Source organism: Struthio camelus, chromosome 10 (assembly GCF_040807025.1).
Source record: "Struthio camelus isolate bStrCam1 chromosome 10, bStrCam1.hap1, whole genome shotgun sequence".
Classification (NCBI taxonomy): domain Eukaryota; kingdom Metazoa; phylum Chordata; class Aves; order Struthioniformes; family Struthionidae; genus Struthio; species Struthio camelus.
The window spans coordinates 7,208,238-7,232,060 of record NC_090951.1 but is presented as its reverse complement, the minus strand read 5'-3'; the positions used below and the strand labels follow the sequence as shown (position 1 = coordinate 7,232,060).

Sequence of the window (23,823 nt, the reverse complement as noted above, 5' to 3'; positions counted from 1 at the left end):
CCAACAAATATTTCCTAATCTTAGGAGACGTTTTTCTGATGACTGAAAAAAAAACGCTGCCTTTACTTTCCTAAGTGATATCACCACCAATAAAGAACCTGGCATCAGACAGCCAGCAGATGTGTGGCTCAGTAGTGAAATCGGATGGTTGGGAATTAACTTTTTCTTTTCTTTTCTTTTTTTCTCTAGGCAGGTACTTCCCAGAGCCTTCTGAAAACTGAACCTTGCCTTCTAGAGGATGAAGTCTATGCACTTATATGGTGCCCTTTACTGAATTTTCTCAGTGCCCCAATTTCTAGGCTATGTTAAACCCCATAGTACGCCTGTGAAGTGGGCAAACAGCCATCAACTCCGTGCACTAATATGGCACCGAGGCCAGTGCAGAAATAGATGCAGGTGCCCACCGTGGGAACTGGGTGGAATAAAGCTGCATAAGTTTGCAGCTGAAATCCAGTAAACTTCTGTTCAGCTGCCAGTAAACTCTGAATCATCTAATGTCCACAGGAACATTTCCCTCTTCCTTTAAGTGTCCTGGGTGCATAAATTCAGCTTTTATACATGCCCAGCAGCATTACAGACCTGGAGCTCTGAGCTCAAGACAAATAGCGCAGCAAGGAGTGGGACTGGTGACTCAGGCCTGCCTCCAAACCAGTACTAGTTTTAGCTGCCCAAACCCCACCAAGACAACCTAACTCTACCTTTACGTCCTCTATATAGAACATAAGTTTCTTTAGTACAGGCTTCTTGGATTTTACTCTGTGGTCTGAGCCGCCTTTGGTGGGACAGAAGGGGTCCCCAGATCTGCCCAGAGCTCCTTGACATGTCATCTCTCCCGGCCAACGTGTAGGTCAGAACCTGCACCATCGGAATATCTCAAACTGTTTGTTTATTGGCAAGGACAGAGGGGCTTGCATCTAATGAACCCATTTACCAACCTCAGTTATTAACCAATACCTGAATTACTACCATGCCCAGGGGCCACTTTCCCCTTTGTCCCCTCTTAGACTAGATACATGCAGGAAGACCTCCTCAGTGGTTGGCTCTGGGTTAATCACCCTGCCTGATAGCAATGAAGCTGTCTTCCTACAGGCAGCTCTGCAGAAAGCAGAACAGGCCAAGAGAAAGGTCCAACTTTAGGAAAGAAGGCTATGTGTAAATTCCCAGGCACCAAACTGAAAAGTCACCTTCTGATCTACACGTCTCCATTCTCAGCTGTGCCCAGCTCTCACAGCCCAGGGTCAAGTTGGCAAAATCTGCAGACTTTCAAGGCCGACAGCAAAGAAATCAGGCAGTTGCGTTCGTTCGCCCTGTAGCAGGCCAGGCAACTGATCAGTCAAGCTGGATAGAAAGGAAGGGTACCAATTTCTGTTTCAACATTTCTGAAGTTTGTGTTCAAGTGTATGAGGACTGCATCCTAGGAATGCAAGTTTTTGATGAATAGGAAATTCCTAGAATTCATGCTCTTAGGATGTGAGTAGGAACGTTCCTTTAAAAATTCTAAGCCACTTTGTTTTCACAGCCTGGCAAAAAGGAGTTTCTTACACTAATAGAAAAGGAAAGCACACCTGTAAGTGAATACAGATAATATTATTCTATTACATTATCACCTAAACTACCTCATAAAACACTTAACACTATTTACCCTGACAATGTTTTGACATTGAAGAGCTTTTTCAATCAGGAGACAAGTGGAGGATGATAGAGGAAGAAGGATGTCCACATACCAGAGGCTTGCTGGGTCACTGCTGACCTGGTGAATCGTATCAGACCTAGGCCTCTGCCTAGTGCTTATGTGAATGCTGAATAATCTGATTGCAGGCTGTGTGCTTTAACAAGAGCCAGACCATGGCTAGCAGCTGGTCCTTGCCCTGGTGCATGATGTGTCACTTCTCCTTCACACCATTTGCTCCTCTCAAGGGTCGCTGTCAGCTCATCTATAACAACGGGCCTGGGCTAGATGGCACAACTCGTGCCTGGTGCCCTGACGCCAGTGGGAGATGAGCGGCTATCTGTGGGCCTGGCTGTCATTGCATTTGCAACTTCTCCTCCCACCGGAGGAGCCGATGGCCTTTCACAGCCCTGAAAACACCCCTCTGTCCCTCCTTCCTTGCAGGGCAGCTCTGCAACCCTTCCTCCAGCTGACCAGCATGTGCATGCATGGCCCTGTATGCCCGAGTTTAACTCCTGACCATGCCACGTCTCCACAGCCAAGCTAATGGGAGAGGACACTGCCTAACCAACCTGAGTCACCCTTTCACCAAGGATGCCAGGCACAAGGGAAACACAGGTCACCTTCCCGCATGGCAGGAAGAGGTGTTGAAGCTACACCACTGCCCATGACAGGCAGCTTCTCGGAGGCAGAGGATCACAGGGCATGGGATGGGGTTTTTCCGTTTGGTTGGTTTTTTACACAATCAGGGCACTTTTGGCTAGTCACCTCCCGTAAACCTCACGACGACACAGGACTCTTGCTGGCAGACAAAGTAGCAAGGGCTGTACGTTGTTCTAAGGGGGAATAAAGTGATTTCTTGTTCTCTTCACCTGTGCTGTTTAAACAGGCCTCGCAAGCACCTTCCTGGCTTCTCAGAAGGGCTCACCTGAGCGCCTACGCGGGCCACGCGCCGGGCGCTTGCGCGCTGCGGCGTGCGCTGCTTATGCACGTAATCTCCGCTACCTTGCAGAAATTCCTCAGACGTTTTTTAAAAATTACCAATCAAGATTAGGATTACATGACATTTGTTCATCTGAGACTGCTTTCCGTGACTGACACGGAGCGAAAGAGAGAAAACCTGAATAACTGGAAGGCGGAGGGAAAGAAGGAAGGATGGAGAAAGAAAGATTAAAAACACACAAACAAACAGGATCAGTTTTCAATTGGCAGGAGGAAACCCTACCAAGGATACGTGAAGGTAAAACTGAGCTGCTCTTACACGGCTGCATCCCTCTGAGGAAGGAGTTATCTCTCAATGGATCTGAAAGGATGTTTTAAGCAAATCGGTAAGTGAACTAGTCCGGGGATGGGAACAAAATATGTGTGTTTAGAGATGGGAAAACATAAACAAACAAAGCATAAATATTCAAAGATCACTCCGGTTAGTCCTCTTGAAAACTCTTAGCAATAAAATAAATAACACGGGTGTTTGTATTTCAGGGCAGATGATCTCCGTGGGGGAAGGCGCCGCGCTGGTCGAGTCCCCGTCCTCCCCGGTGATTTACTCACCCGTCGCTGCCGCCCCGCGCAGCGCCGGGTCCACACCACATAAAGCGCCGCGCTAACATACGACGCACATAATGGACCTGCTTGGAAGTCTTCACTCCAGGATTTATGAAGAACAATCTAATTATTCAACTCAGTGCTGCTCACTACCATTATTGCTCCTATTTAAAGCCTCGGCGGAATCGGCCGTTTGTCTCAGGGGACAGACCTTGTCATAGCGGTGTTCGCGGGTGGAAATACACCCCTCGGTTTGGATAGCAACCCAGCTAATCCTGGAGGGTACTTTGTAAACATCTCTCACTCTCGATAGGCCCAAGGAATTAGGCTTTGACAGCCCAGGTTTGCCGGAAGCAGAAAAATGAGGTTGATTTACCAACAAACCCTAATTGAAGGGAAACAAAGACCAGCCCAATCGTCTGTTTGTAGTAAACAAGAACCCGCTTGCTGGCCTCCTCCGGCTGGTAATCGGAGGGAGGGGGCTGCCAGCCTCCCAGACCTGATCAAACAGAGGTTGCTATGTTATTTATAACCCAATGATATGTAACAGATGAGAGAAGTCACCTTGGCCGAGCAAGTCGTTCAGGTAGCCTGACCTTGGGAGAGCTACCTACAGCGCGCAGCAGCAAGGCAAGCGCAGGTTGCCCTGCCAGCCCGGCGGCACGGGAAGGAGTCGAGGCCACATTTCCTATTCACATCCACCGCATGGCACGACCTCGGCCAATTCCCCCGTCTTTAGTGGAAAATGGTTTTTAATTTGCTTGAATATTTATTGATTCCATTTGTATGCATAAGAATGCCCTTTGTTCCTCCTTTACTACTAAGAGGTACTGAAGCTTTGCATTTTCCCCTGCAAAAATATTTAAGTGCATGGGGGTAAGGAACATTTACTAACGTGCATTTGTGGACAGTCAACAGACCCCTCCCATTAACTGCTAGCACACAGCAGAAGACTACCTGTACCCAACAAGATGATGAACAGTAAGAGCGCACAGCCTTAAGCCAGCCAGCCTTAAAGGGAGCATTTTTTTCAGCCCTTCACATTATAGACCAAATACTGCCCTGACTACAACCCACTGTGTTCCTATGGGCAGAGCAACGTATGCACATCCGCAAGGATTTAAGGTTGTGATATTCAAGGGGGGGCCTCAGGGAATTAGTAGTCAGGTTTTTAAAGGTATTTAGCTACCTAACTCCCATTGATTTTGGGACTGGCTACATGCATGTAAGTCTTGCTATTGCTTTTGCCATTTTATCTTTCTTTGCTCAAGGCAATGCTAAGAATGATGTGTGTGCCATAATTAAAAATATACATGGAAAGAATAACCCACATATCTCTACTCTTTTTTATTCCCCTTCCACTTAGGGAGCCCTATCTCTTGCAAGTGTGTAGAAACTGGAGCATTTTTTTCCCCTTAGAGAAACTAGCTGTTTTCCTGCATCACGCATATCGCTTTTTCAGGTTCCTGGTCTGAACGTAACCAAGCTTTGGTCTTTTCAGTATTTCTCAACAGGACTTGAAGACCACCACACTGCAGCTTTCCCCACAGATTCATTTTCACTTTCATCTCTCCCAGTTTTTTAAAGCATTATGAGCCTAAAACGCTCATAGCCTAATCCAGGCCTTCGCAGGCAGCTCAGAGGTGTTATGACTATCTGTACCAGAATATGAGGGCACATCACTCCCCAAAACTTTATTTTTGACAGCATGATCACAAATTCCATGACTTTCACGACACAACAGACAGCTACTGAATGTAAAGATTAAAAATATGTGCTGCCGCTTCAGACATGACAGATTTTTGCAAAAAGCTTTGATTCACTGTGCCCTATGTAAAATAAAAAACCCCACCGCTTTGACTAGCTCTAGCTGATATTAAAAATGCTGAATGTTACTGTATTCCCCACATACACACCGTGGCCTGAAACAGAGTCAATAAGCCATGAGATAAGATAAATAGTCTGGATCCTGGTTTGCTGATGGGGACATATAAGAATATTACTGCAGGACAACTCCTCTTATGCTGAATGTGGTGAAGGGTAGAGGAGCTTTCTGCCTTTAAGAGTTAGACCAGACCCAATTTATACAGGTAGTTGTGCTAAGGCTCCCTCAGCATCCCTGAGGGATGATGCTTCACAAGGAAAGAAATGAGCCCAATGCTGCTCTCCTATCAGAGTGGCACCAGTGCACCTGCATGGTCTTCAGCCATTTCAGCCATTTTTTTTTTATTTTTTTATTTTCAGTCATGTTTTATTTATGTGTCTGCACAGAGGGACATCCGGGATGGCTCAAGCCTGGGCTCTACTCACTCTGCCAGCCCCAGTCCCTTCATGCTAGGGGCTGAAACCCTCACCTGGCCACAGGTCCTCAAAGCGGCATACAGGTAGCATGAATTAACAGACAGCTAATCACTAACACCAGCAAAAGGATAGCTTGTGCTTTATGCCTCAGACTAATTCTGATTTTTCAACCTGGATTAGAAGGCACTGGAAAAAATACTAAGACACAAAGCAGTAGAGCTGTTTGTCCTGAAGTACAGAGCATGAAATAGGGTCGGTGAAGTAACACAATGGCTTATTTCAACATTCAGAACCCTGTCTGGTTTTAATTACTCAGGGAAAATGAGTGGTGAGACCCAGCATCACCCACCTGTTGGACTAAGCCTGTTTCCACGTAGAAACTGCTGTCAAATGGCAGTCAGTGACTTATGCACCATGAGTTAGGAGTCACTTTACATAAAAACTACAAGGATGACAAGACAACAGACTTGTGATGACATTTTTGAGATATAAAGATTAAGCAGCAAGTCTAACTTAATTTACAGTCACCAAGGAGAACAAAAACCTCCAAAGGGCAACTCACCCCACCCAAAGATGGAAGGGTCCTGGATGATTGGCATGAATGACATAGCTAATTTTGGGGCAGCTAAAGTCAGGGAAACACATCTCAAAGCAGAACTAAGCTAGAAGCCACCCTGATCCCAAGAATCTGAGAATTCCTGGAAACTCATTCAGGTGCTGAAACAACAGGACTTGGTTGTAAACATCACAATTAGATAGCATGTTATTTCTTTTTAAATACACTCAGTGGTAACAAGATAAATCCAAGCCACAAAAGCACATGGCTTTGCTATAGATCATGATATATCATAACTAGGAAAAAAAAGGCTCATTCCTGATTTCAGCATGGATGTTTGCTGCTGAAGGCCGTAAAAGAACATGCTAAAGTTATTTTACTGGCTTGTAAGTACCAGCCCTCCCAGATCATAAATTACTTTCCAATAGGAATTTACCCTCCAGGGCAAGAGGAACAACTCTGAAAAGTAGTCTGTAGATGCTGTCTAATCTGATTTCATTGCAGGATCAGGGTCATGGGACTTGCACTGTCTTTGCTCTGCTCACCAGCCTCCTTTACAGATTAAAAAACCCAAACTTCCAAAGCGGCCAGTACTTATCTAGCATGCCTCTGGGGAGTTAAGTGGCATTTTGAACAATAAAGGGAATCCTAGATCAAACGCACACACAAAAATAAAAGTCAAACTTGGCAAAAGCTCGGACTGCTCCAGCGAACACCATTTTCTCAGGACTTATCATGGTTTCTGCCTCTAAAACAGCCCTGCTGGAACCTTCAAAGATGTGATCCACTAGTGCTGGCCCACGGCTCGCTCACACCAAGCTGCTGCTGCTGGGTGGAGCAAGTGCAAACTGCATCACAGCCTATTGAAATCAAGATGCACCAAAAATCTAAGTGTTCACTTTTCTATAAGGAAGTTAAGGCAAATCCCTAAAAATCAGGGCCACCCATTTTTGTGGCTCACCACCGTCCTTTCCCCATGCTGGAGTAGTTCTTCACTACCCAGCCCTCACCTTCTCTGCAGCAGAGCAGCACGCAGCTCTGCGTGCATTTCTTCTGACTACTTCTACAGAGGGCTCAACAGCCCGAGTCCAGAGAGACGGACGGACCAAAGAAAGCTGGCACAAACAATTCCCAAGTAAATTGGGCCCTCAGTGTACAGCAGTCTTGCAGACAAAAAAAAAAAAAAAAAAAAACCGGCCTGGGAGAGCACTACATATCAGGGCTTAAGGGTAATAAGGTTGATCTGCAATACAATTCATTAGTTTAGCATTAGGTTACTTTCTTCAATCTGTTCCAAAGAATAAGTACCCCTTCCTTCCTCCATTATGCATGCATACACATACACACACAAAAACGCTCACTCGGCTGTCACTTTCCCACCCTCATGATCAAGAGGAAAGTATAGGTGTCTGCACTCTGCAGCAAGCTGCAATCTTGGCGTAAGTAGCAGGTGTCTGGTGGAGCTTAAAATATAAGAAGCAGCAAAACCCAATACACATGGTATATTTTAGTGGAGGAAACTCTGCAATATAGGTTATTTGGATAGAGAAATGTGAATTTGTAAAATCTTGCAACAAAAACAAAAAGGAGATTCTTGCACAGCCAACTGCTATGCCTTGAAAAGTAGCTTCATTGCTTCCTGTGATCTGCCTAAATCTTTTGGCACATTTCCAATTATTGCTTTTCTAATGAAGTAAGGAGCATCTGACATTCAAATAAATTCTAGCAAGATATTCCAGTCTACTTTGAAGTCATCTTTTTTTTTTTTTTTTTTTTTTTAATGAGGAGGTCAAGGCAAAGTTATTTGGTCATAGCATTTCTTTTGCTTCCTGTTCTAAGGTGCTAGCTTATTGTACCGTTGAACAGCTGCTGACTCCTACCCCTCAGGTGTCTGTATTAGAGCAGAAAATGAGCTCTTCTTTCTTCCTTTCCTTCCTCTTTCTGTCTCCCTTCTTTTCTTTGTGTACTACTGTGGAGTTCTTTGAGTGACAGGTATACTGCAAACATCCATGAGAGATGCCTTAAGGGAAAGAACACATACAGATTTTACAGAGTTTAAAATGCAGCTGGGTAAGAAATGGGCCCTTTTAAGACCCCTCTAAGTACAACAAGCATATAACCATCTGATGTAGCACACTGCCAGATATGATACAGAACTGGAAACTGCAAAAAGGAGGAATGAGTCTGCAGACCTCAGAGCCAGACCGGGATTTCTAACAGTCTAAGTTTTGGTGGTGTTAAGATCTGAGGAATTAGTCTGGCTTTTTATTAAGATCATGATCATGACTAAAATTCAGATCAAATTTGGGTTCACACTTTTACAAGTTTTTAAAGGGGGATTTTTTTTTTTTTTTGCTCGGATCTTTATAGAGTCATGTAAGAACCCAAGGCTTCATGTAAAAGTCAGTGTAGAATAACACTCCTGAATAAGTTAAAGCCTTGCCTAACCTCATTACTAAAATATTTGAGCCACTAAATGAAACAAGGCAGTGCAAAAAAAAGTTATGTGGACATGCTGCAGCATCTCTCTATCTTCAGAGCCTGAAGAGGGTGGAGCACAATTAGCTCATCTGTGAGAAATTCAGGCAGGAAAGGAGCTTCAAGAATTACTGAATTCACTTCCAAGCCAGGATCCCATCTGCCTCTGAAAGGCAGGTTGGAGAACAGCGATTGAACTGTGGGACTCGCTGCTGCAGCAGGGAACGATGGGATCCTGCATGGACAACGCTAACCATCGATCAGAGGCACCCCGGTCGCTGTTAGATTCAATATAACCTGGATGCGAGCTCTACCCTGCTTATTTTCAGAAGCAGGAGAGTATAGTGAAGGGATGAATCACTCTAGGAATGCCCCATTCATAAAACTTTTTCCAGTGCTGAACATAATAGAGACAAGATAGAGCTATAAGGATTTGACATAGACCCAATACGGCAGTTTTTACACTCCTGCAATATCACCTCCTGGAGGGGGGCTGACACTGTTGCATGACTCCCCAACCTGCTACCAGCAAGAAGCAAAACTTTCAGGTTTGGCATAAGTACAGGGCAAGCCCCAGGATGCATCCTTGCCTGAATCAGGTTTTTTGAGAAATGGAAGCAGAAGAAGAAGATATTCCCAGGCAGCTGCATGAGGAGAGTATTTCAATATCCGCTCATTCAAGCTTTAATCTCTAAATTGCAAAAACATTAACATTATTGATTGATCAGACATCAATCCAACAGGAAATTTAATTAAATTAAAATGTGTCACTGAGCAGTCCTCACTGCGTCACGTATAAATCTTTGGTAATAAGTTGACAAAGACAGCAACGATTGATACTGCGTTCTCTGTTTAATTTATCCCCTACCATTTTATTTTCCTGAGCTGATAATGAGTGTGCTTGCAGACTCGCAGCAGGACACATGAGTCTACGGGGCATCCATCTGACACACACCAACACCATATCTGCCGGGCTCCTTACAGGGATTATTCATAGCTGAATGGGGATGAACCAGCCCACTTCACGGGCAGCACCTCCACTCAGCGTGCTGCTACGGGGCTGACCCCAGCTCACCGACTCTCAAGCACGCTTCCCCATCTCACACCGCCTCCCCATAACAGCTAGTTTTGCCTCCAAAGGTCCTGGAGAGCGGCTGAGAAGTCCCTTCCATTAAATCGACTCATTCCCAGAAGGAGCATAGACTCTACAACACCTCTTCTGCGTGCACCAGTGGATCCACCGACTCGTTGGTAGCTTGTGGAGAAACTGCTTATGAATCCAACAGCACTGGAGCCCCAGCCACAGCAAAACGCTTTCACACAATAGCGAGGTGCTAAGACAGACGATTAAGAAACAATGCCATGCAGCCTCTTCCGAGCGTTATAAATCATTGCAGCTGGCTGAATAGCACAAAAAGAGATTAAGAAATATTTTCTCCAATTCATTTCTGAACAGCAGTGGGTTTGGTCTGCTGTCACTTCTGACAGCACGATATTTGCTGTAATTCATTATTATTGTTGCTGCTATTCAGGCCACCACTGGCCTTTTATGAGAAAGACTGAGAATCCAGGAAGTTGTGTAGGGTTTTTTCCTAAAGTGCTTCTCGTGCCCATCGGGGTCCTGTTTGCTACCCACCGTTCGTTATTCCCATGTTCACAAGTACCAGCCGAGCAAAACAGGAGCAGCAGGGCTGCCACGTGCGTCCACGCCGTGGCTGGGGAGCAAGGAAGAGCGAAAGGGAGCAAGTCAGCAACCAATGCTTGGCTAAAACATCTCTACTTTCAGTAAAACGTGGGGAGGGAAGGAAGGGAAATCCAAATTAGTATTTATAGACATCAAAAGTCGGTACTAAGCATTTTGCAGAGAGAAGGAAAACAAAGATTGAATTACTGAAACGTATGTTATTCACTGTCAACAGCTCCACTGGCTTGTAAATGCCTATGGACTCGCTGCCTCCTGAGTAGTCAGGGGTTTTTTTGTTGTTTTCTTTAATCCTGCTAAATCCAAATTCCAATTCCATTTCTCAAGAGCCATCCTCAAAACAAATACCAAGGTAATACCGATCAGCTTGCGACTCGATGCGAAAATAGAGCTGCCTCTGCATAGATTCCCACAGACAGAATACAGATTTTCTCTGTCTCCACCTCCCACTTGGAGCACAGCTACCGTTTTCATGCCTTTTTCAGAAGTGTCAACCTGGGGTAGTGGCAATGCAAAAGCAAGAGGACTGATGATTTAACTTAGGGCATTCCTTTCTGACAACACATCTCTTAATAATTTGATCCATAAAGGTTTACTTTCCATGATTTCCATGTTACTGGTGACTATTCTAGGGCCATCCGATAACTAGAGGTGCATATTTCTAATGCATATTTGCTCTGCAAAACAAAATCCACCCTGCACAGAACGCAAGAAGTGAACTCGGCTGCACTGGAAAATGGATATGGAACTCAGTTTGGAGGCAACGATTAAAGTGCTATAAATTATAAAGTATGCCAATTCTGGACACACATTTAGAAGGAGTTTGTCAGACCCCACTCTGGCATGTCTATTGCCTGCAGAAACCATCCAGAAAGCCTAACAGGCTGCTTTAAACCCCAAAGTGTGAAAGGCCCCAAACCAGGATTTAATGGATTAGTGAGGCTGAGAAGGACCATCATAATCATCTGGTTTTGTTTCCTGTGTAACACAGCTGAAGAACTTCACCCACTCATTTCAGCATCAAAGCCGTAACTTCTGTTTAAGCTATTGCATATCTTTAGAAAGACACTCACTCTTGATTTAGAGACTGAAAGTGAAGCTAAATCCACCACATTCCTCAGCCAACTGTTCCAACCGTTAACTACTCTTGCTATTGAAAAGGCACGCTTCCAGCCCAACTCTGTCGAGCTTCAGCTTCCTACAGTCAGATCCTGCTATGTCCTTCCTTGCTGCATTAAGGAGCAGACTACGGGCAGATTTAAGCTGTGGGGAAATAAACTATGAATCACTCTACACTTTCTCTTCTTAGAAAGTCTTGGAAATATGTCACTAGAGAAGATTTATGAATAGACAAATTCATTGGAAGTACCACTTGCAACAGTGCAGCCAGAATAACCCATCCTATTTCACTAAAGCATTTCTGTGCGTTTGTGTGTGCGGGGGTTTTCTTTTGCTTTAAAACTGGCAGCTCTGAGATGATATGAACAATGAGATATAGCTAAATACATGTCACACTTAGAGGTCCCCCTCAGAACAGCAGTCGAGGTACAATTTTGTGCATCAAAGCACCGGTCTGTGTCACATCCAGTGCAGACACTGAACAATGTCCCTTTAGAAAGGGCACAGGGTGAGAGCGGCTTTATGACACTATTGATTTATTCTGAGCCTGCAGTTAAAAACTATACCCAGACAGACAATAAAAATAACTGCTCTAACCATATAACAGCTTCCTGCTACTAAAATGGATTTTGCACTTAAAGTCATGGAGGGCTTTTCTTTCTTTCTTTAAGTCTCAATTATGTTTTTTTTTTTTAATAAATGGAAATGAGAAATTGTCTGAACTGTTTTTAGTCCTAATGTTGTCCTTTTTCCTAATGCCTTCAATGTTTAAAAGGGCTAGGGTTATTTTTCTGCAGTACAGTTGTGCTGTAAGTGAACTAGTAGTCACAATAATCTGGTACAAATCAGACCAACTACTTCAATGCTGACTTCTTACACGTAGGAATAGAGAGTGGGAGTGGCAGTCTGAAATGGCTTTACCATTCAAGATAAAATTGATTATGGTCTTTGTGGTCAGCTGCATGAGCTGGGATTGAGGTCTTGGCCTAAGATTTGAATTTAAAAATAATCTTTAGAGCAACAGGATCAACACCTTTTTAACTCAGAGGACCCCATTAAAGGAACAGGTTTGGTGAGCAGAGATTTGGGGAAGCTGTAAGTGCACCTTTGCATTGGATTTCGTGTCCCTAGCAAGTGGCTAGCAAGGTTCTACAGTAACTAGCAAGTTTCCAAGATAATTGGGATCAAATCTTAAAAACTGAAGCCCTGACTGTGTGGATGTTAAGGGATTGCTGGAGTATTTTAGGACCTTGCTGGAGTATTTTAGGACCATATAATCACTTCTTGAGTTCTTTGCCAAAATCCTTGAGAGAACTGAGACAGGAGTTCAGACACCTGAGTGAGCCCCACTGTTGTGTTAGAGAGGTCCTGTCTATCCTGTATCTACCCTGACTTTGTGCAAGCAGATTTTTTTTTGTACAGGAATGCAGCAAATCAGAGCAGGGAACTGATCCATCCGAAACTCTAAGCTTTTCTCTGGCCAGATTATTTTTCGACTGGCTCTAGTTCACCACAGTTCACACAACAGCATCTACAGGCACAAAAACATGGGTAAGTGTGATGATACAAATGAGAGCCCAAAGATGAGAGGGGGGAAAAAAACAAAAGCTATGTATGAAGTAGTGTCCAATGGGATGCGAGTCAGATGCAGCAGAGCTACACGTGTTACACAGAGTCTGTTTCACTGCAGAATGGAGATGAGCAAAAGACTTTGAAGCTCACTTGTGACACAGATGCAACTTACCTTGGAAGGAGTCAGATAACACAAGGAAGAGTACAGTGTGCTGGGAAAAAACCCTCAGAGGAGGGAAAATCTGCTATTCAAGTGCCATTTGCTTTCTACTGGATTTATGATTCAGGAGACGTTGCCTGAATGACATACAATGTGTGATACTGTAATGTGGCCTCCTGTCCCTGGAGATGCTCTTGGAAATTAGATGATTCCACCAGCAGGTTTTTTTTATACAAGTGAGCAAACAGATTGTACTAAGTAAACCCAACCCCCTGAAACATTGGTAGGAAAGTCAAGATGAGGCTCTTGACATCTAGCTGGGGGATTTTTCCCCTTCATTTTTTATGATAAGTTTCAGATGAATTAATTATAATGTTTTCAAATTATTGAATATGTCCAAGATACGTTGCTATTTTAAGAAAAAAAATGGAAAACATACAAATAGGTATTTTATATAGAAAAACACCCTGTGGAAATCCTATGTTCTCAAATCCAGGGACAGAACGCACAAGACTTTTCAGCTTTACTTTTACATATTCTTTTTGCAATTCTGTCATTGGAAACTTTAGCATCAGTTCTTGCACTGGATGGCGTTTTCCAGTGAAGTGTTCAGTTGAATGTGAAACTGGAGACAGTGATCTTTTTCAGTTTCTCTGATTTTCACGTAACGGTAAACAGACAATATCAAAAGATGGATGTTAAGATGTTCCCTTAAATTACAGGGGATGATTATTAATCTTGAACACATCTTCAACTCATCTGCACAAACCAGGATCTGGCCCTTACTCATCACGCCTTCTGCCTCACACAGGATTCAGAACACAATTTCAAGAGCACAATTTCCTGATGAATCATTCCACTCCGGTACTTACACTTCACTTTCCTTTTTATTACTTTTTGTGACCATTACTATTTTACATCCTTACAATCACCATTCATCTCTGAGGGTCCCAAAGGTTTGACAAATTTCAAATGACAGGATTATGCAGCAAAGTCCCCTCCCCCAGATTCAAGACCCGACCTACTGGCTCTCTCTAGAGCTGGAGACTCGCCCCGCACGGAAGAAGGTCTTGCGATGCCTCATTTGGTAACTCACCCGTTCAAATTCAGGGTGGACCACAAGCTGGTGTGATGTGAATTCCCTGAGCAGTGGGAACCAACACCCTTCCTCTTTTCTCACAGAGCATACATGAAAAGATACGGAGCATTAATCTATTTTTAAGCTTAGCAAAACCATAAGCAAACAGCCAGCTCTTTAAACAAAAACAGCTAGACCTGTTTAAAGCTGTGTTTTTGGACTGCCAAGAGCACATTCTCATCTCACCCTTGAAAACCATGGGTGAGCTCTCTGCCGCCCAACCTATTCCCCAGGCACAAGTGCCCTAGCCCAGGCACAGGGATACGTGATGAACACAGGAGAGGCAAGTAAATCCCCAGGGGCTCTGTCCCCTTCCAAAAGCAAAGCACTCCCTGCCCACTGGCACTGGGTCTGCTGGAGCCACCTCTGGCATAAAGGCAGTATCTGCCTTTATCCAGAGCGGTGCTCCATGGTGTGGGTGGGACATGGGGCCCCTCCCCAAAGATAGCGTTGAGGGCTACGTATGGACAACCCCACGCTTGCTCTCCATGTGTGGCCGTTGCTGGCCAGCTGAAAAGCAGTTCAGACAGGACCGTTGTTGTTTAGGCAGTATCAAGATCCACTGCAGTGAGTTGTATCAGCAGCCTCATCAGCTGCTGGATAAAATCATCATGGGGGATCAGTCCCTTCTGGTGCTTTACAAAGACTGCTCTTCACAGTAGCAGATATATTTGTATTGGAGGTAGGTTGCTAAGCACAGCAACTTCTGTGCGGGAGCTAGGCACAACAAATCAGCTCCCCGGGTTTGGCTCTACGCTCGCGTACAGCTACGTGGGAGTGTATGGCTGCATAGCTCAATAATTGTGAGAGCACATAAATCCTGAGTAGGAAATCATTTAAGGTAGCTATGGCACCTGAGGGTTTGCACTGTTAAGATGTTCAACAAGAGCTGGTCTCTCCCAGAGATAATAAAGAGGCCGATGTGTTTCGTCAGGAAGGAAGCCATTCCAATGTCTGTTGGCACAGGTCAGAATATAGGATACTTTTTAAGGTGGTGAAGTCAAATGGAACAGCCTGACCCAGAGGGAGGAGCAAAGGCTGTGCCTCCATCCCACTAAGTGTGGCCCAGCAACACAGACTCATTGTGCTTATGGAATGCAAGTTCTCAGAAAACTTGTGCTAACAACAGATCTTTGAATTGGCATGGTTCTGGGATTTTGTGTTATATCCAGGAGGTTCTTTCAACATAGCTTCCTAAAGGACTGAGCAAATATCTTCTGTCCCTTTTTGCTCCCCCTCCAACGCTACAGAAAAAGCGGTAGAGTGCCTGAATGTGCTGCATCATTCTGCACTTTGAGCTAGAAGTTTTATTTGGGAAAGTAACAACCTGCACAGAATAAATAGGAGGTAGACCCAAAAGATCTATGGGTGGATGTGGCTGCTTGTGACTTAGCAAGCTGGTCTTTGAGAAATACTCTGTTCACTAGCTGGATGCCAATTGCCAAGCGATGCTATCAGTTGATTAAAACACAGCCTGCCAGCTTCCTGCTTGATAAAACTAAGCACAATCTGATTGGGAATTCTCAAATCCATTACAGAATGACTAGTCCATCACTTAAATCAACGTACACCATTTTGCCATGAATCATAAACATACTTTGCTAATATACACACAGTCTCTAAACACTGAAAAAAAAACCTGACAGCCTGTCAAAATGGTCTCCAAGTGCTGGATCCTCGGGGCGGGGGGGGGGGGGGGAAAGGAATGCCAGGAGCTTCGAAGAAAAGGTTTCCTGTTGTTCCACGTTCAGCTGGTTGAAGGTCATTTCCTCTCCTCTCTCAAGCTGAACGCTCAGCCCATAAGCATATAACAGCAAGCTCCCAGAAACAACAGCCAACCCGTACAAGCAGCTGTCTCCAGCATGGCTGTACCAACTATAGCAGATCATCCTCTAAAGAAACATACTGTCTGCTATACTCACCTCTTTTGAGGTAAGGCAATCACAGGCTGCAGAGGACAAAGCAGCATGAGCTACTACAAGTCGGAGTCTTGAGCTTCATTTCTTTTGCATGCTGTAACACCAAAAAACAAAGCTGCAGAGCCAGTCTAGCATTCCTGCAGGGGAAGGAAGGAGCACACTGCCAAGATATGAAGAATAAGCCATTAGCTAGTTGGGGGTGTTTAAAAAAAAACCTCTGATGTTGACTCTGTCAAGGACTTCTTTCATCTGCTCAGTGGAGCTGGGAACCCTACTCAGGATATACACCTGTGTTTGCACATCAGCTGCAATGCATCCTTGATCATCCTAGTGCAATAGATAGAATTGTTACTCCATGAATTGCTATGGGACTCTTCCTACCTAAATAATAACACTAATGAACCAGAAGAACAAGCCAAGCCCAGCAGAAACAGAAAGTCTTCATGCCTTAACACAAACAAGATCTTACAGAAAGGAACAAATGGATGCAAAAGCTTCTACTGAAGGCGAGCCAAAGCAATGAAATTTGGAGGCCATTTATTATTGATCACCTGAGCAGCAGATTATAACAAAATAGAGAGGTCAGACAGAAAATAAACCCTAATCATAAGAATTCTCAGATAATGCTCTGATAACCAGTATTATTCTTCAACTCTACCATTTCCCTTCTGTGTCCTTTTACCTTCTCTTTCTTCCTTTCCCCATGCCCCTCCTTTGGTTCTCCCATCCCATTCTTTTTTGTTGCAATTAAGCACTGCAAGAAGCATCCAAATCCACACTTCTAGGTAAAATTTCAGTACAAATTCTTATCCAGTGTAAAATCAGTGTAGCTGATTTTACATCAGCATCTCCGGCCTCAATAAATTTTATTCACAAAAAATGTGTAAGCAGAAGGCTAACATATATTGTTTACACTGTTGCAAAAACATAAGCCTTAAAATAAGGGGTAGTTTGTGCCCCCCCTTAAACTGATGAGACTCTGGGAACTGTCTCTCCAGAAGTGAGATGGACTTGGAATAGATATAATAAAGTGGAGAATCATAGGCAGTTTCTTTGCTTTCATCAACGTAAAGTGAGAGGACAAAGAGGCTCCCAAAATGCTGTGCTTGTGGTTCACATTTTAATATATGTTTTTAAAGCTGACCAAGCAACTGGAATTAAGTCTCATGTAATTAAGTCCCAGTAATTTTAACTGAAAGTAGTCCTGGGATAGTTAGCAGGTTGAAAAAAGTTATGGCAAAGCAGATATATTGAACTTTTCATGCCACTCCTATCACATCGAAAGTCCACAGTCAGAAAGGAAATTTAGGGTCAGTCAAAAGCTTTCAGTCTCTGGTGTGCAGACCTCAGAGGTCCATGGACTAAACCAAGTAAGCAGCTGGCTTGGTGGTGTGTTCCCACCCGCAGATCTCTTCCAGCTTTTCATACAGGACTGCCATGCTGCCCCAAAGTCTCCGTCTTCAAGAACAGCACCTTCATCTTCTTGATGTACGTGGCATTGCTCTCTGGTCCTCATACCTGTCAGCAGTCCTGGGTTACCTCCTGCTGCTGAAGAAACTTTTGGCCTCCTCATGGTACAGATTTATAAGCAGTGTGATCTCCTCTGGGTCCAGGTGTCACCACTCCAGATCTCCTGGGAGACTAAGCTTGGAAATTGGAAAAGGGATCACAAAAGGTGATAAAAATAGAAGAAATAAGGAGAGTAGCAAGGAGGGACAACTAGAAAAGACAGGGCAGTTAATAAACAGAAAAGAGAATCAGGAGAAGTCTTGGTGGAACAAAGAGGAGCAGCAGAGAGTCACAGGAGCTGCTCCTCCAAAAACACCAGCAAAAAGGGCAATACATAGAGCACTTCACCCTTTCTATAGCGCGAGATCCACTTCTGGCTGGCAGGGGAGCTCTGGGCAGTCTGAGAGCCTTCCACCAGCAACGAGTGTTACGTGCTCACTGCAGGACTTAGCAGTGGGGTGGCTCACCCTTTGGATGAGAGCTGAACGTCCCCACTAAGCACTGGAACGCTTTGGGGGAGTTTCCCATTTAGTCTCCTCTAGAAGGAATCTAGGTGCACCAAAACTGCTCTGCAACTGCACTAGTACACAATAAATGGAGACAATCAGGGCACCTCTGCAAAGCCACCCTATCGTTCCAAACCAAAACACTAGTATAGACACAGCCGAAGTGCAACCCCAGCAGAGCAAGGCTACTGTGAGTCAGCTTAAATTCATTAAATATATTCAGGGAAAAACTGTAGGGGATTCATGAAATAAAAAATGCTGAAAACCACCAGAAGTCTGCTGTTTTATTAGGTCATATTGTACCTTCAACATTTCCACAAACTTTAGCTAACATGAATAGGATCTCTGCTTTAAGAACAATGAAACACAGTTTGCCCAGTGATGAGTAAATTATGCAGGAGGAACTGCAATTGATAAGAGAATGATTTGTAGACCTATTGTTTTCTAGATTCTCGTAAATAATCCTAATTGGTGTTAATCATCCATCCTCTGCTTTGTGTTATCTTCAAGCAAAGTACACTTCCTAAAATAGCTATTTAGGGACATAATCCTTCTGACAGGCAAGACAACTATTAACTTCAACAGGACCCAGATTAAACTGTCCGCTCAGACAGAGGTAAATGATTCTGGAATAGGTGCAAAACATGTCTGCATTAAAAAGTTTCTTTTCAATATGCTTGCTGCAAGTTCAGTGAGCTACAGTAATCCCTTCCACATGGGTATCTCACAGTGACTCTTCGTTCCTTTTACTGGCTCAGAAATGTGATCAAAATTTGCTGATGCTATTATACCCAGTTTGCAGTTCCTGCCTATGTCCCTTTTTAGCGGGCCAGCACTGTCATATATGAGAAAGACTGCTTTCAAATAGCAGACACCTGCATCAGGACTTTGTGACTTTCTGGCTCTTACTTTATTGTTATCTCTGAAAAAGCACTTTGATCTTTTGGTGCTTCACCATTTGTTGCATCGCACCGTTGTCAGGAGGGGACCATGGTACTCAAGACCTCCTTGTTTACTGGTTTTAGGCGTAAGGTTCACTTGGTTCAGTTTTAGCATACTGATGAGCCTTCCTGACCTTAACAGGTCTACACTTTAAATAAAGCCTAAATAGCATTCGAGGGGATACAGTAGTGTGCTGCTTACTTATGGAAACTACAAGGAAACTAGACAGCTTTTCAATTCTTGTATCAAAGAGAAAGAGATTTACACATAAAAGGATGAAATATTTTTATTTGTAGTTTTCAAGCCACTAAGCATTCTCCAACATAAATGCTCCCTCATCTCTAGTTTCTAATAGTTCATATTAGGTTCAGTGGCCTAGATTTTCAAAAGTGGTAATTTTGGATGCCAATATTTCTCAGTGCCAGCTCAAGGTGCCTTAAAGAGACCAGATATTGCTAAGATACTGAGTATCTTCTGATAATTAGGCCTTTTTAGCATCTCTCTAGGCAGACACCCCAAAGTGACAGCATGTAAAATCATCAGGAGTGGGTTCGCCAGAGGGATAATGCTCTTTCCTCTGCTAGCACCGTCTGGGTGCTCATGCTGGTCCTCACAACAGCAGAAGACCGTGCCGCAGCATAATCTCCCCCATCACCACTGAAGTCCCTTCCAAGATAAAAATTACCAGTCCTTTTGACGTTCTCAATCACTGAACATCCTATGTAACCTACAAAAAGAGCTCATTTCCTTAGCTGTTTCATATTTTAAACAGCTATCAGAGAAAACTCTCCTAAGGCCTAAGTCTGAATAGCTAAAATTTAGCTATATGGTATTTGAGGGAGAGGAGGGGAGAAACCCTATCCCATTATCTGCATTATCCAGTTACCCTTGGATGTCTTCCATGTACTTGGAGGAGCAAGGCCCCATTCTTGAGGCTTCGTGTTGCAGCCGCTGCCTTTTTGGCAGAAGAAGGGTGGATGTGGCTCCCTTCAAAGTCAGTCAATGTCCCTTCTTTAATCAATCTAGAAGGGCATCACTGCACTGTCATCTAAAAGACATGGGTACAATTCTTGCTGAGTCCCCAGTGCTTATGGGGGACTCAGGCTGCAGTGGGTGTTGGAAAAACTCTTCTCTGGACCAGACCTCAGCACATCTACTCCTAAGTCCTTTGGAAGATCTTAAGATCAAAGGAAATTTATATCCAGGTCTCTGAGATACAAGCACGCACAAATATGTGCAAGGAACCCCCAGATTATATGAACCCGACTTGGTTTTGTGTTACATTATGGCTTTAAATGCATCCAGTTTTGTTGAAAGGTTCAGAAAGCTTAGGGAGCTTCTGAGTGAGGATAGATCACGTTTTGAGCAAACTTCTGATGATTTCAAGTTTCACATCAGAATCATCTAGGAAATTTCATTGTCCAGCTAAGATGTCCGTTAATGGTCACCAAACAGAAATCTACTGCATTTCAAAGAATTGCTGACTAGGAGGAGGGATGTGAGCAAACACCATTCAAACATGAAGTCAGGATTCCTTGTATAAAGAAACCTATCAACAGAAATTGCTGAATCTTTTAAGCCAGAAAGTTTCTCCCCCACCTCCCTTAGAGTCATTTTATTACCACTTTGCCACAACTGGAACTGGATCCAAAGCCCACTAAAGTCAAGGATAGAATTTCCATTGATTTCCAAGGAGTCTGGATCAGATCCTAGATCACATTGTCACACTGCAGCAAAACCCAGCCTTGTTGCAGTGTACACACCTGCTTTCTGAAGCCTCTGCTCCAGCAGTTCAAATTCATTGCAGGTGCAGTCTAGGATATTTCAGCATCAATTGGTGCACTGCTAAAGAAATACTCTTTTACCAAAATCTGCAAGGCTGAATACTGCTCCTTGTTAGTAAATTAGGCCAACTAATGAACACTTTTTCTTAGGAGGATTGTCTGCTTAAATCAAAACCAAGTGTCAAAAAATCTTGTTCTGTGAGACTGGTGCCTTCTTGCATAAGCCGTAGGCTAGGGCTGGCTAAAGAGATATGGAAAAGGTGAATGAGGGCCTCGCAATATTTTTTTAATGGAGGTACTTAGGCTTCTTTTACTGAGAAGAACAGACCATAATCTGCCTAGGTAAGGAATCAGCAGCTTCTGTGTGCACAAGAAACAAAGAAAGAAGGAAAGAAAAAAAGGAAGAGAGGAAGAAGGGAGGAAGGAAGTAAAAAAGGACAGAGGAAGGAAGGAGGAAAGGAAGACCCTGTGTTTCCTTTGCTAATACTTCATGTCGACAAGTCACAAAACATGAAAACCCTCTTTTATTCCTTGCCTCCTCTTGGCAAAATCATCCACCTACAAATTAAAATAAACTCCAGACATTTCCTGAACTATTTTCTTAGGCAGGTCTGTAATGTAAATTGCTGTGTATACTAAGAAATTAGTTTAAAAATAAGACATGGAGGGTGTTCCCCCCTCCTCCTCCATATCAAAACAGAAGTCTATATCTGAGGGGAATTTCTACAAAGAGCAAACAATCCTCTGGAGCTGGTGCTGGAGTAGGTGCCCTAAACGAATCTAGAGAAGCAGCATAATGAGGCAATGATTTATTGCGCCGTATGCAACTCTCACTGCTGTGCAGTGTGTTGTAAGAACTGGCAACAGGGAGAGACAGTAATCATCCAACCACCTCCTCCTCCTCCTGTGTTTCTTGATATTACTTGCTCTGGATATTACTGTGTGACACTGCTGTGGCTACGGCCACACCATCAGCTGCCAGGATGGGCAAACGATCTTCATGCTGAAACATTTCGTCTCGTACACAGAGCTGCACCCGCTCCTCCCTGCCTAAACCGCACAAAGTTATGGATGGATACGCTGAAACTTTGCACAAATAAAAAATTTAATTTGAGTCGGACATGTCATTCCTCTATTTGGCCAAAAAACGACTTTCAGGAACATTTCCATCAGGGGTGGAATCCTACGTCTTCTCAAGTCAATGGTAACATTTCCTTGGGCTTTAAAAAGGAGCAGCATTTCACCTATTCCATTTTAAATGCATTAAGGAACTAACTGCAGGTAGTATATTCTGCACACATAAACATATTTGTATGAAAATCTGCATCCTAAAGGATTACAATCAATCAAACAAGGAGCAGAAACATGCAATGTAACCAGTATTGCACCAATCGACACAGAGCAACATGAGTCTGATTCTAACTTGGTGGTATTTGCAATTAACTGTGCTTTTTTGCAATTCAAAATTCATTTGGGTTTTTATAATGACTGGTGACTTGCCTGCAGTTTTGCCAAGTTCCTCCTATTTTCTTCAGTTTAAGAATATAAAAAATTCTCTGCAACCAAGATTTAGTCTTTAAATGTGTTTGGTGAGTTATTTATAATAAATAAATGTGAACAAAATTACCTGCAGACTACTTGTGTTCAACCCCCCCCCCCACACACAAAGGCTAAATCAGTGAAATAAATTAATTGCTATGAATTATTCAGCTTTACCTGTGGCAATGAAAAATAGCAAGAGCATTAGGTTTCTTCTTTGTGTACTAAGCCTCTAATTTATAGAGAATGCATATTAATAAAACACAGGATATTCATCAATATTCAAGTCACTGGCTGCTTGGCTATTTAATCTAAAATTACCAGCCAGCTCAAAACTCTTACTAGTTAATCATGCAATCTAAGCCATTCTGATATTGATGGTTAACATTAATTGCCCAACTGCCGCTTATAAAATCCTCTCCTACACCTTTCTTTTGCCTAGCAGAGAACCTTTTGACATGTTTGACTTCATGAACAAGCTAGAAAAGGCCAATTCACTCTCTGAGTTCTGCTCTTCACTATGAAGACCTTTTATAATATCAGTTTCACTTCTTAGATGTTACAGAGTGCTGAGAGGATCCAGCTGATTCTCATTCTACTTAATAGAATATGTTGTCCTTTAAAATGGAAGCAAAAACGTTCGGATCAAGAAGGCCAGAAACAACAGCCAGTGTCTTGGTTACCAGCCGTTAACACCATGAAAAGCCACCGCCAGTGAACATGGCCCCAAAGCCTGACCTCCCACTCCCAAGGAGAGGCTGGCATAGACCTGCGATACCTTCAGACATTGCCAGCATCTCCTGCATGACTCGCTCTGCACGCTGAGCACAACAAGGACAATTTTGAGCACCTTTTCATGTGACACGGCTTGGCTGAAACTTAGGCTAAAACTCCCAAAGTTTCTTGTACTAGTAAAACGTACTGATGAAGTGGACGTTCATGACAGCTTCCTAAAGCAATGCATGGTGACACCAACCTTGAGCCAATCTTGATTATTTATCACCTAAAATTTTTCTTCATTCTTCTTCATTTCGTTTTTTTGAATTAACTTAATCAGATTAAAACAAGTAAGTAAACAAACAAACTGGAAACGCTGCAGGTGTTTTGACTAAAAAGCTAAGACCCTGGAAGTTAACTGTAAGTCAGCAAAAATGCCCAAGAACTCACTGCCCCCTCTGAAGCAGAAACTTCAAATTATCACACTAACTTATAGGGTCACATACAAATACAAAAAAATACCATTCTTAATCACTTTCAGATGATTTTACCCTTGCTTATTTAAGTCAAGACTTAAGAACCAATAAAATATTTGGCAAAAAATATTTTTGAGTAAAGGAAGTCCCTTTCTCTACATACAAACATTCTCTGGACGAGAGATGGAAAT

General features: G+C 43.3%; 1 protein-coding gene across 7 annotated transcripts in view; it reads right to left on the bottom strand.

Moving 5' to 3' along the window:
* MAF (MAF bZIP transcription factor) overlaps window positions 1–23,823 on the bottom strand; it is a 194,578-nt gene that overhangs the window by 111,390 nt on the left and 59,365 nt on the right. For 2 of the 7 annotated variants that reach the window (XM_068956327.1, XM_068956319.1), the window contains one exon: window positions 13,973–17,800. The exons of 2 other annotated variants lie outside the window; for them this stretch is intronic. The gene's annotated coding sequence lies outside the window, so the exon portion shown is untranslated. Of the gene's footprint in view, window positions 1–13,972; window positions 17,803–23,823 lie in introns of those variants that run through there. 3 more of the 7 variants (XM_068956320.1, XM_068956328.1, XM_068956322.1) reach the window with 2 other exon arrangements.